Consider the following 13,923-nt stretch of genomic DNA (forward strand, 5'->3'; position numbering starts at 1 on the left):
CTATGTAATACAATGCAATTAAACCATATACAACTTCAAGCACATTCACATCCAAAATTACACCTAGTTATTGAATCCATCTCTGAGTACAGAATCTCTAGGTGATGTCTAATCTCAATCAGATTCATATCTTACAACTTATGGCCAAAATGATACATTTAACTATAAGCAATACACTATGTATAAAACAGTACAGGAAAAACAGCATGACCTTGTTGTGGGCTGAATTATAGTCTTCAAAAATTCATATGTTGAAGACCTAATCCTCTGTGCTTCAGAATGTGGTTGTATTTGGATAGTGTCTAAAGAGGTAATTAAGTTAAAAGACATTATTGGGGTGGGCCCTAATTCAGTAAGACTGGTGGGAAAAGGAAATTTGGACGCAGACATATACAGAGGGAATATACAGGGAGAAGATGGCCATCTATAAGCCAAGGAGAGAACCTCAGAAAAAAATAACTCTGCCAACACCTTGATCTTGGCCTGTAACCTCCACAACTGTGAGAAAATAAACTTTTGCTGTTCAAGCCATCCAGTCAGTAGTACTTTGTTATGGCAGCCCTGGCAAATTAGTGCAGTCATCAATTAAAACTCTCATTTTAAAAAGGGGAGGGCTTCCCTGGTGGCACAGTGGTTAAGAATCCGCCTGCCAATGCAGGGGACATGGGTTCGAGCCCTCGTCCGGTAAGATCCCACATGCCGCGGAACAACGAAGCCCATGTGCCACAACTACCAAGCCTGTGCTCTAGAGCCCATGCTCTGCAACAAGAGGAGCCACCACAATGAGAAGCCCGTGCACCACAAAGAAGAGTAGCCCCTGCTCACCGCAACTAGAGAAAGCCTGTGTGCAGCAATGAAGACCCAACACAGCCAAAAATAAATAAATAAATAAATAAATAAATAAATTTAAAAAGGGGAAAAATGGGTGTCACAGTGGTTAAGAAGCCGCCTGCCAATGCAGGGGACACGGGTTCGAGCCCTGGTCCGGGAAGATCCCACATGCCGCGGAGCAACTAAGCCCGTGCACCACAACTACTGAGCCTGTGCTCTAGAGCCTGTGAGCCACAACGACTGAGCCCACGTGCCACAACTACTGAAGCCCACGTGCCTATAGCCTGTGCTCCACAGCAAGAGAAGCCACCACAATGAGAAGCCCGCGTACCACAACGTAGAGTAGTTCCCGCTCACCGCAACTAGAGAAAGCCCGTGCACAGCAATGAAGACCCAACACAGCCAAAAAAAAAATAAAAAGAAAAAGTAGGGGGGGGATAAGGTACAACGTACAAATTTATTCCAAGCCCTGATAGAATATGGTAAGGCCTACACATTTCACAGATGTTCATTCGTTAACTCATTTTCCTGACCAGGTCACCACATTTACACTTCTGGAGGGTACCATTCGCATGATAGCAGGTATGCACTGAACAACCTGTGCAACTCTATGTAGAGGTCACTTCCTTCCAGTAAGTAAATTCCTTGGTTAGAGAATCTGGTCATCCTGGATTATGGCCATGAAGAGATTTTCCTTGTCCAGGATCCTTCAGAAATACTCCTTGAGAGGGGGATAGGAGAGGACTCCTCTCCAGGGAGCTGTTCTGATTCAGTGTCACTCCTTGTACTGGTAAAATATTTGGGACTGGAGAGTGCCTTAGGGGTTGCACAATAGATCTCAGTTTTTATTTTGTTTTCATTTCCTGGCAATATAATTTCCTTAAGACTTTTTTTTTTCTTTTTCTTTTTTTTTTGTGCTGCTTTGGGTCTTCGTTGCTGTGCGTGGGCTTTCTCTACTTGCGGTGAGCAGGGGCTACTCTTCCTTGTGGCGTTCAGGCTTCTCAATGCGGTGGCTTCTCTTGTTGCGGAGCACAGGCTCTAGGCGTGCGGGCTTCAGTAGTTGTGGCTTGCGGGCTCAGTAGTTGTGGCTTGTGGGCTCTAGAGCGCATGCTCAGTAGTTGTGGCGCATGGGCTTAGTTACTATGCGGCATGTGGGATCTCCCTGGGCCAGGGCTCGAACCTGCATCGCCTGCATTGGCAGGCGGATTCTTAACCACTGCTACAGCATGGAAGTCTGAATTTCCTTAAGCCTTGAATTAGCTGGTTGCCATTTAACTTCATGGAGGGGGCGGATTCTATTATCATCAACTATTTTGTTTGTCCCTTGCTCCATAACAAATGCTCCTAAAATTTAGTGAATTAAAACAACCACCATAGGTATTTATTTCTCACACTTCTGTGAGGTGACTGTGCTCAGCTGGACAGCTCTTCTCTCCTTTATGATATTAGCTGGGGCTTCATTAATGCCAGGTTCAAACGGGCTGGAACATCGGAAGATGGCTCCCTCGTCTCACTGGCAGTTGACTGGGAGCTCAACAATTGGAGCTGTTGACCAGAGTTCCTCCGTCATCCTTCACATGGCCTCTCCACAATCTTGAGAGCATGCCAGCTGGGTTCCAAGAAGTGTTCCAAGTACCGGAAGTAGATGTTGGAGATCTCGTAACCCCTGCATCAAAAGTTAAACAGCATCAATCCCCCCACATTATTTTAGTCAAAGCAAATTACAGGGCCAGCCCAAATTCAAGGAGAGAGGAAATAGATTTACCTCTCAATGGAAACAGTGACAAAGAATTTGTAGCCGTCTTTAATCCACCACAGCAACCAATGCTTCTTATGTAAAACATGATCTGAAAACCTTTGATCAATACTTTGCTAAGGAGAAGCAGGATCTGGTGCCAGATTATCTGGATTCTGCCACCCACCAGCTAGAATCACTTAATCTTCTATGTTTTAGGATTTATGAATAAACATATATGTAAAACCTCTTAGGACAGTGTCTGGCACAAAATCTGTACTCTGTAAGTGCTTGCGATTGTTATTAAGGAGGAACCTAAATGATCTTTAAATGAAAGAAGCATCAAGTAATTAGGCTTATGGTATGGAAAACCTTCTTTTTTTTTTTTCTGTACGCGGGCCTCTCACTGTTGTGGCCTCTCCCGTTGCGGAGCACAGGCTCCAGACGCGCAGGCTCAGCGGCCATGGCTCACGGGCCCAGCCGCTCCGCGGCATGTGGGATCTTCCCGGACCGGGGCACAAACCAGTGTCCCCTGCATCGGCAGGCGGACTCTCAACCACTGCGCCACCAGGGAAGCCTTGGAAAACCTTCTTTTTCGACTAAATTTCAAGTTTATTCAGATGAGATAAAATCTGTGGAATTAAGGTAATAAGGTGGGTGAGAATCAGAGTAAATCAGAGTAAATCAGAGTAATCTAAATGTTCTGCAACCAAATTGTCCTTAGTTCTTTACTTACCTTTAAATAGTTAAGCAAATGATCTAAATGGGGAAATATTATCAGGTCTCGTCCAGAAAAAATGTATAGTAATCATTGCAATTGACCTTGATCTACACTTGGTTGTTTTTTTTTGTTTGTTTGTTTTTGTTTTTTAACACATGCACAAAATCTCCTACAAGGAATGATTATTAGGCTTAATTTGCTTGAGGACTCTGAGATGCTGATAAGCTCTAAATTCCTGGGTAGCTTCTTCTTCTTTTTTTTTTTAATGTATCTTTATTGGAGTATAATTGCTTTACAATGTTGTGTTAATTTCTGTTGTACAACGAAGTGAATCAGCTATAAGTATACATATATCCCCATATCCCCTCCCTCTTGAAGCTCCCTCCCATCCTCCCTATCCGACCCCCCTAGGTCTTCACAAAGCATCGAGCTGATCTCCCTGTGCTATGCGGCTGCTTCTCACTAGCCATCCATTTTACATTTGGTAGTGTATATATGTCAGTGCTACTCTCTCACTTCGTCCAGGCTTCCCCTTCCACCCGCTGTGTCCTCAATTCCATTCTCTATATCTCTGTTTTTATTCCTACCCTGCCACTAGGTTCATCAGTACCGTCTTTTTTAGATTCCATATATGTGCATTAGCATATGGTATTTATTTTTCTCTTTCTGAGTTTCTTCACTCTGTATGATAGACTCTAGGTCCATCTACCTCATTACAAATAACTCTATTTCGTTCCTTTTTATGGCCTAGTAATATTCCATTGTATATATGTGCCACATCTTCTTTATCCATTCATCTGTCAATGGACATTTAGGTTACTTCCATGTCCTGGCAATTGTAAACAGTGCTGTGATGAATATTGTGGTACATGTATCTTTTTGAATTGTGGTTTTCTCAGGGTATGCCCAGTAGTGGGACTGCTGGGTCATATGGTAGTTCTCTTTTTAGTTTTTTAAGGACCCTCCATACTGTTCTCCATAGTGGCTGTATCAATTTATATTCCCACCAACAGTGCAAGCGGGTTCTGTTTTCTCCACCCCCTCTCCAGCATTTATTGTTTATAGATTTTTTGATGATGGCCATTCTGATTGGTGTGAGGTGATATCTCATTGTGGTTTTGATTTGCATTTCTCTAATGATTAGTGATGTTGAGCATCTTTTCATTTGTTTGTTGGCAATCTGTATGTCTTCTTTGGAGAAATGTCTATTTAGGCCTTCCACCCATTTTTGTATTGGGTTGTTTGTTTTTTTGATATTGAGCTGCATGAGTTGCTTATGTTTTGGAGTTTAATCCTTTGTCAGTTGCTTTGTTTGCAAATATTTTCTCGAATTCTGAGGGTTGTCTTTTCGTCTTGTTTATGGTTTCCTTTGCTGTGCAAAAGCTTTTAAGTTTCATTAGGTCCCATTTGTTTATTTTTGTTTTTATTTCCATTTCTCTAGGAGGTGGGTCAAAAAGGATCTTGCTGTGATTTATGTCAGAGAGTGTTCTGCCTATGTTTTCCTCTAAGAGTTTGATGGTGTCTGGCCTTACATGTAGGTCTTTAATCCATTTTGAGTTTATTTTTGTGTATGGTTTTAGGAAATGTTCTAATTTAATTCTTTTACATGTAGCTTTCCAGTTTTCCCAGCTCCACCTATTGAAGAAGCTGTCTTTTCTCCACTGTATATTCTTGCCTCCTTTGTCAAAGATGGTGACCATAGGTGCATGGGTTTATCTCTGGGCTTTCGACCCTGTTCCATTGATCTATATTTCTGTTTTTGTGCCAGTACCATACTATTTTGATTACTGTAGCTTTGTAGTATAGTCTAAAGTCAGGAAGCCTGATTCCTCCATCTCCTTTTTACTTTCTCCAGGTTGCTTTGGCTTCCTGAGATACTTCTACCATGCTTTCTTTTGCATGTAACTTGCATACCATAAGTCTAGTAAAATTATTTTTGTTTTGCTCTGTTTTGGTTTTTATTTCTTCAACCACAAACTTGAAAGACATGGTGCACATTTGCCCAAAGGTAGAATAGACAGAACCCATTTTGTTTATGAATAATCTGCTAATAGAAAATGGGAGCAGAGCCTCCCTTCAAGGTACGATCAAGACAGAGTTTCAAGGAATGCTTGAACGATAGTAATTTGTCAAGAAAATTCAACAGACCTTCATTAGCTCTCAATATTTTTAATTCTTTTTTTTTTTTTTTGGCTGTGTTGGGTCTTCGTTGCTGTGTGTGGGCTTTCTCTAGCTGCGGTGAGTGGGGGCTGCTCTTCATTGTGGTGCGCAGGCTTCTCATTGGGATGGCTTCTCTTGTTGTGGAGTACAGGCTCTAGGTGTGTGGGTTTCAGTAGTTGTGGCTCACAGGCTCTAGAGCTCGGGCTCAGTAGTTGTGGCACACAGGCTTAGTTGCTCTGCGGCATGTGGGATCTTCCCAGACCAGGGATCAAACCCGTGTCCCCTGCATTGGCAGGTAAATTCTAAACCACTGTGCCACCACAGAAATCCCTCTTTTTAATTCTTTAGTCTCATTCAGTTGTATGTACACATTAATTTCCAGTTTACTATGTCAGAGACTGAGGTGAGAGGGAAATATTTTCAAAATAGTTCAGCATCTCTGTGGTAGCAGCCTCCAAGATGGCGCCCAATAATCGTCACCTTGTGATATTTATTTATTTATTATTTAAAATTTTTTCCCAGCTTTATTAAGATCTGATTGTATAACATTGTATAAATTTAAGGGGTAGAACTTGATGATATGGTATGCCTATATATTGCAAAACGATTATCACAATGTTAGTGATGTATAATTACACATATATGTCACTAATATATAAAACATAATTACTTTTGTGTGTGTGTGCATGTGCGTGTGTGTGTGTGGTGAGAACATTTCAGATTTACTCTCTTAGCAACGTTCCTGGCCTTGTGATATTCATGCCCTTGTGTGTCCCCTCCCACATTTGATAAAGACTGACTTGTGAGATCAATAGAATTCTATCAAAGTGATAGTATGAACCTACTGAGAATAGGTCATAAAAGACATTGCCTCTTCTGCTTCAGTCCCTTTGGTAACTTGCTTTTGAGGAAGTCAGTCACTATTTAATGAGGACACTATGTAGCCCTGGGAGATACTCACATGGAGTGGAACTGAGGCCTCCTACCAACAGCTGACACCACCTTGCCACTTGAAAGCAGATCCTATAACCCCAGTCAAGCTTCCAGATGACTATTGCTCTAGTTAACATCATTTATTTATTTATATTTTGGCTGCACTGGGTCTTAGTTGTGGCATGAAGACTTCTCAGTTGCGGCACGTGTGCGGGATCTACTTCCCCTACCAGGGATTGGGCCCGGACCCCCTGCATTGGGAGTGTGGAGTCTTACCCACTGGACCACCAGGGAAGTCCCTAGTTGACATCTTTATTGCAACCTCATGAAATATCCTGAACATCCCAGCCAAGTTGCTCCTGAATTTCTGACTCACAAACACTCCAAGATATAGTAGTTTATTGCTGTTGTAAGCCACTAAATTTGGGGGTTAGTTTGTTATATAGCAATAGATAATTAATATAATCTCCATTTTCAAGAATAATGACAACGGCCCTCAGTTGATAGACAGCAAGAAAACGACCTCAGTCTGACAACCATAAGGAACTGAATGAACACTGCCAACATTCAGTGAGCTTCAGATAAGATAGTATCCCCCTTTGAAACCTTGATTGTGTCTTACTTCGACACTGTGAGGTACTGAGCAGAGGAGTCAGCTAACTGGTACCCAGACTCCTTGCACATGGAAACTGAGATAATAAATTTGTGTTGTTTAAAAAAAAAAAAAAAAAGAATAATGGTAATCAGGGAAAAGTTAGCCATAATGTGACCTGTAACAATATAACAAAATCTCCTTCTCCAGCTTTATCCCATAAGATGTATTAAACAACAGTATATTTATTTTATAAGTAAATTTGGCAGGAAATATCCTATTTAGTCCCCAAAGCTGTTCCTAGAGGGCATTGCTAGTTTGGGGGATGAACATGTTAGCAGGCATTATGGGAAACGTTACAGGAAAGAGGTCTGACAAGCGTGGGAAGTGCTAGGTGAAGGGAAGTTGAACAACGTGTCTGTTTGTTACAGGACTTCTTAGAGCCTCATGATACTGACATGCACTGTGACTCTTCAAGGGAAAGTTAATAATATGAAACATTTTCTACACTTAATTAACCAAGAAACCCTTCTTTCGGGATCATGTAATGAGACTAGGATCTGTGGAATATACCTGGGACACTGGCCAAAGAGAAATGACCTATGGGATCTTCCCAAGCTGAACACCCCATTGTCAATTTTGTCATTCAGAACTTTCAGAGATAATTATGTCTGCTTCAAGCACATAGAATAAATAGAAGTGTAAAATTCTTCTTGTAATAATCTATAATGGAAAAGAATCTGAAAAAGAAAAAAATATATATAAAACTGAATCACTTTGCTGTACAGGTGAAACTAACAGAACATTGTAAATTAACTGTACTTCAATTAAAAAAAAGTTTAAAATTTTATCAAACTGCAAAAAAATGGCAGTAGAAAAATGAAATCATAAAACCCTGCAAAGAAAACAGGAGATATTATGAACAATCTAGGAGTGACGGAGATCTTCCTAGCCAATACTGGAAATACAGAAGCTGTAAGGAAAAGATAAACATATATTTTTTTAATTTATTTTTTTATTTTATTATTTATTTTTGGCCGCATTAGATCTTCGTTGCTGCGTGTGGGCTTTGTCTAGTTGCGGAGAGCGGGGGCTACTCCTCATTTTGGTGCACAGGCTTCTCATTGCGGTGGCTTCTCTTGTTGTGGAGCATGGGCTCTAGGTGCCCGGGCTTCAGTAGGTGTGGCACAGGGGCTCAGTAGTTGTGCCACATGGGCTCAGTAGTTGTGGCTCATGGGCTCTAGAGTGCAGGCTCAGTAGTTGTGATGCATGGGCTTAGTTGCTTCGTGGCATGTGGGATCTTCCCGGACCAGGGCTCGAACCCATGTCCTCTGCATTGGCAGGCAGATTCTTAACCATTGTGCCACCAGGGAAGCCCAGACCTATTTTATCATGTAAAAATTAAACTTTAAAAAAAATAAATTTATTTATTGTATTTATTTATGTTTTTTGGCTGCATTGAGTCTTCATTGCTGTGCATGGGCTTTTCTCTAGTTGTGGTGAGCAGGGGCCACTCTTCGTTGTGGTGTGCGGGCTTCTCAGTGTGGTGGCTTCTCTTGTTGCGGAGCACAGGCTATAGGCATGCGGGATTCAGTAGTTGTGGCAATGGGCTCAGTAGTTGTGGCTTGCAGGCTCTAGAGCACAGGCTCATTAGTTGTGGCACAAGGGCTTAGCTGCTCCGTGGCATATGGGATCTTCCCGGACCAGGACTCGAAAATGTGTCCCTTGCATTGGCAGGTGGATTCTTAACCACTGCACCACCAAGGAAGCCCTTAAGCTCTTTTGTATGCTTAAAAAATTGTAAACAGATTAATTGATGAGAAATAGGTTAGAAAAATACATATTTTCAATTTTGAGCTTATGCATAGGGAGTTAATATTTATAATATAAATATCTCACTAACTGATAAGAAAAGAAAAGAATAATCCACTTAAAATGAGCAAAAGACAGGAAGAGATAATTCACAGAGGTGCAAATCTTAATGACCTACAGCCATTTGAAAAGATGTTCAAACTGACATGTTAGAGAAATGTAAATTATAGTTCAATGAAATACTACTTTAGACCCATTGGACCAGTAAATAGTAAAAAGATCAATAACACCTATTACTGGAGGGGTTTGAGGAAAAAGTAACCCTCATATATTGCTGTCGTAAACGTAAATTTTTTTAGTTCTTTTTGGAAAGCCACCTGGCAGCATCTTCTATGATTAAAAATATGCAACCATTGATCCAACTCCTGCAAAATCTATTCTATACAAATAAAAGCACTCATATATAAAGACAAATGTATAATAATGGGTATGTTTGTTTGCTTGGACTGCTATAACAAAATACCACAAACTGGGTGACTTAAACAACAGAAATGTATTTTCTCACAGTTCTGGAGGGTGGAAGTGCCAAGATCAAGGTGCTGGCAGGTTTGGTTTCTCCTGAAGCCTCTCTTTGTTTGGCTTGTATTTGACTACCTTCTAGCTGTGTCCTCACATGGCCTTTCTCGTGCACTGCACCCCTGCTGTCACTTCCTCTACTTGTAAGGACACCAGTCTATTGGATGAGGGCCCCACCCCTATGACCTCGCTTAACCTGAATTACCTCTTTAAAGATCCCATCTACAAATAAAGTCACATTGGGGTTAGGACTTCAACATATGAGTTTTGGGATGGGACACAATTCAGTCCATAACAAGATGTTTACAATGAAATTGTTCATGGTGATAAAATACTAAAAATAAAAAGAATGTTTATCAAGCATAAGAAGTAATATTAAAAGTCTTTTTGTAGCTGCTAATGTGTTTTGTCCCCCCATCCCAACTCTTCCCTCTACATCAGAATGGCCACTATCTTGATTTTTTTCATTTTTTCCTACTTATCTTTATAGTTATTTTTTAAAATTGATTTTTATTGGAGTATAGTTAATTTGTGGTGTCGTGCTAGTTTCTGCTGTACAGCAATGTGAATCAGTTATAAATATACATATATCAACTCTTTTTTAGATTCTTTTCCCATACAGGTCATTACAAGGTATTGAGTAGAGTTCCCTGTGCTATACAGTAGGTTCTTATTAATTATCTATTTTATATCTAATAGTGCATATATGTCAATCCCAATCTCCCAATTTATCCCTCCTGCTCACCCGCTTCCCACTTGGTAACCATAAGTTTGTTTTTTACATCTGTGACTCTATTTCTGTTTTGTAAATAGGTCCATTTGTACCTTTTTTTTAACTTCTATTTTTAAATTTTATTTATTTATTTATTTATTTATTTATTTGGCTGTGTCGGGTCTTAGCTGTGACACACAGGATCTTTGTTGCGGCCTGCGGGATCTTTCCTTGCAGTGTGCGGGCTTCTCTAGTTGTGGTGTATGGGCTTCTCTTTAGTTGTGGTGTGCGGGCTCCAGAGCGCACGGGCTCAGTAGCTGCAGCGTGCAGGCTTAGTTCTCCTGTGGCATGTGGGATCTTAGTTCCCCAGCCAGGGATCAAACCTGCATCCCCTGCATTGGAAGGTGGATTCTTAACCACGGGACCACCAGGGAAGTCCCTGTATCATTTTTTTTAGATTCCACTTATAAGCAATAGCATATGATTTTAGTCCTTTTCTGTCTGACTTACTTTGCTCAGTATGACAATCTCTAGGGCCATCCATGTCATGTAGTTGTTTTATAAATAAAAATAACTAAAAAATATATATGTATATGAATGTATAGTTGACTCGTGAAAAACTCAGGTTTGAACTTCCAGGATCCACTTACACAGATAAGGAAGGCTGACTAAGTTATATGCTGATTAACCCCTTCCTTGTTCAAGAGTCAGCTGTAGATATAGATATTTGTGTATGTATAAATATGTGTGTATATATAAAATCTAAACAGTATTTTGGAAAATATTATTAGATTTGTCCTAGGTACTTTATAGTTTTCAAAAATATAGTTAATGATACATTCTTAAAATATTATAATGATATCATTTAAAGGTCTTTATATTATATTAATTGCTGGTATGTAGCAACTGAATTGGCTTTTGAATATTGATCATAAACCTGATAAATTTCCTAAACTATTAATTCAAATAAATTGCTTGTAGTTTTTTTTGGGGGGGGGTTTCTATATAAGTAAGCATATTACCTGCATGTAATTTGTTTTGTTTTTTACTTTCCAATTCTTCAAAAAAAAAAAAGTTTTCTTTTTTTACTTTTTCTTTTTCTTTGCCCATGCATGCCATGCAGCTTGCAGGATCTTAGTTCCCCAACCAGGGATTGAACCCGGGACCAGCAGTGAAAGCACTGGGTCCTAACCACTGGACCACCAGGGAATTCCCCTTTTTCTTTTTTTAATGTACAGTCTATCACCTCCAGCATAATATTGAGTAGAAATGGTGATGATGGGCATTCTTGCCTTATTTCTGATTCTAAAGAAAAAATTATTTTAATATTCCACTATTTGTAGTAGTGGGCCCCTAAGATGGCCCTCAAGGGTCATTACCACTTAATATTCACACCCTTGAGTAGTTTCCTCCCTCAGTGAATCAGGGCTGGTTTCTATGGTGGTAGAAGTGATGATGTGTGACTTTGACGCTAGATGATAAAGGGCATTGTGGCTTCCACCTAAGTACATTGGATTGTTTGCTTTGGGGTAAGTCAGCCATCATGTTGTATGAACTCAAGCAGACCTGTGCAGGGGTCCACAAGGAGAGGAATGAAGGCTTCCTGCTAACAGCCTGCACCAACTTGCCGACAATATGTGTGAGACACCTTAAAGTTCATCCTCTAGCCCCAGTCAGGCCTTTGGATGACTGCCACCTCATTAGAGTTTCTGAGCCAGGACCATCCAACCAAGATGCTCTTGAATTTCTATCCCACAGAAAGTATGAGATAATAAATGTCTGTTGCTAAAACTAAATCACTAAGTTTTGGGGTAATCATTTATATAGCAATAGATCTTTAATGCACTATTTAAATATATTATTTCTCTATAAGTACTACTTTTGCTGCATGCCAAAAATTTTGGCCTGTAATAGTTTGGTTTCAAGTGTATTCTTTTTTCTTTAATTTAGTTTTTATTGAAGTATAGTCAATTTACAATATTGTGAAGTATTTTCTAATTTCCATGATGATGTCTTTTTGACCATTGGTCATTTGGAAATATGTATTTTAAATTTCCAGATATATTTTTTGTTTTGTTTTTATTTATCTTTTTGGGGTTTTTCATAAATGTTTTATTCTGGTAAAATATACATACCATGAAATTTGCCATTTGAAGCATTTTTAAATGTACAATTCAGTGGCATTAATTATATTCACAATGTTGTAAAACCATCATCACTATCTATTTCCAAAACTTTTTCATCACCCCAAACAGAAGCTCTATAACCAATAAGCAATAACTCCATGTCTTCCCCACCCCTCAGCCCCACCCCTGGTAACCTCTATTCTATTTTCTGTCTCTATGAATTTTCCTTTTCTAGATATTTCATTTAAGTCGATTTTTTGTTATTAATCTTTAACTTAGTTATATTGTGATAAGAAAATGTGATTTGTATGATATGATTTCTCTGAAATGTTTTGAGACTTGCTTTATTACTTAATATAAGTCAATTTTTATAAATATTTTTATGTTCCTGGAATGATAGGTACAGTGTTCTATTTAAGTCCATTAGATCAAGCTTGCTAATTATGTTACTTAAGTTGTTTGAATAAGTGTAGGGATATAAGAAGTTAATAAATGTGTTATTATAGTAAGATATTTTAACATACTCCTCACAATCATTAATATGTAAATATTCAATTAAATTTATCAAAACTAATCAAACAGACTTGAAAAGGAATCCAATAAAATGTACAGAAAGAAAAAATGTAATAACCGACATTAGAAATCCATTGTATGGGTTAAATCACAGATTAAAAATGAAAGAAAGATTTAGTGAATTAGAAGTTGTGCGTGAAGAAGTTACGCAGAATACAACACAGAAACCAAGAGAGAGAAAATATAAAACAGAAGTTTAAAGACAACGAGTGGACAGTAAGAATATCCAATGTCCATCTAATCAGAGTTCCATCCAGAAGGAGATAACAGACTGAAGGAGAGATGCTCTTCAAAAAGGTCATTGTAAGAATATTCCAGAACTGATAAATAATATCAACTCATAATCAGGAATCCAAATGAATACAGAGTAAATAAATAGAAAATCATAATAGTGAAACTTTAAAACATCAAAAACGAAGAGAAGACTTAAGAAGCAATGAGAGTCTACTGAGATGTACGCTTAAAGATGGTTATAATGGTAAATTTTATGTATATTTTATCACAAAAAAGTTCTGAGAAACTTACAAAGATCAGCAGCTCTAAATTAAAACCTTCAGCAATCTCTGTAACTCGTGGCATGGTGAACTTCAATACTGTGATCTCAGCCAGGCAGCAGGCCCCATATATTAATCCTTCCATTTACCCTGCTGTTGGTTTTCTGGCAGTTCAAGGGTTCTTAAATTTCTCTAGTGAAATTAAACAAGGGAAAATATCGAGGATTTTTAGAATCTCTTGTTATTTGCCCAGACTTATTGTCATTACTATTTACTTTTTCTTGGTTGTACTTTTCATTCCCTCTTTAATTTATTTCAACATATTAAACATAATAAAATTATAGTTTATAGCTGATAATAGCAGTATCTGTGATTTTTTTTTTTTTTTGCGGTACGTGGGCCTCTCACTGTTGTGGCCTCTCCTGTTGCGGAGCACAGGCTCCGGACGCGCAGGCTCAGCGACCATGGCTCACAGGCCTAGCCCCTCCGTGGCATGTGGGATCTTCCCAGACCGGGGCACGAACCCGTGTCCCCTGCATCGGCAGGCGGACTCTCAACCACTGTGCCACCAGGGAAGCCCATATCTGTGATCTTTATGGGTATAATTCTCTAGTTGGTTGCTTCTGCTTGTAGGCATTTGTTTCTTTGTGTAGTTAGA

This window comes from Grampus griseus, assembly GCF_964374135.1.
Source record: "Grampus griseus genome assembly, chromosome: 1".
NCBI classification, from domain to species: domain Eukaryota; kingdom Metazoa; phylum Chordata; class Mammalia; order Artiodactyla; family Delphinidae; genus Grampus; species Grampus griseus.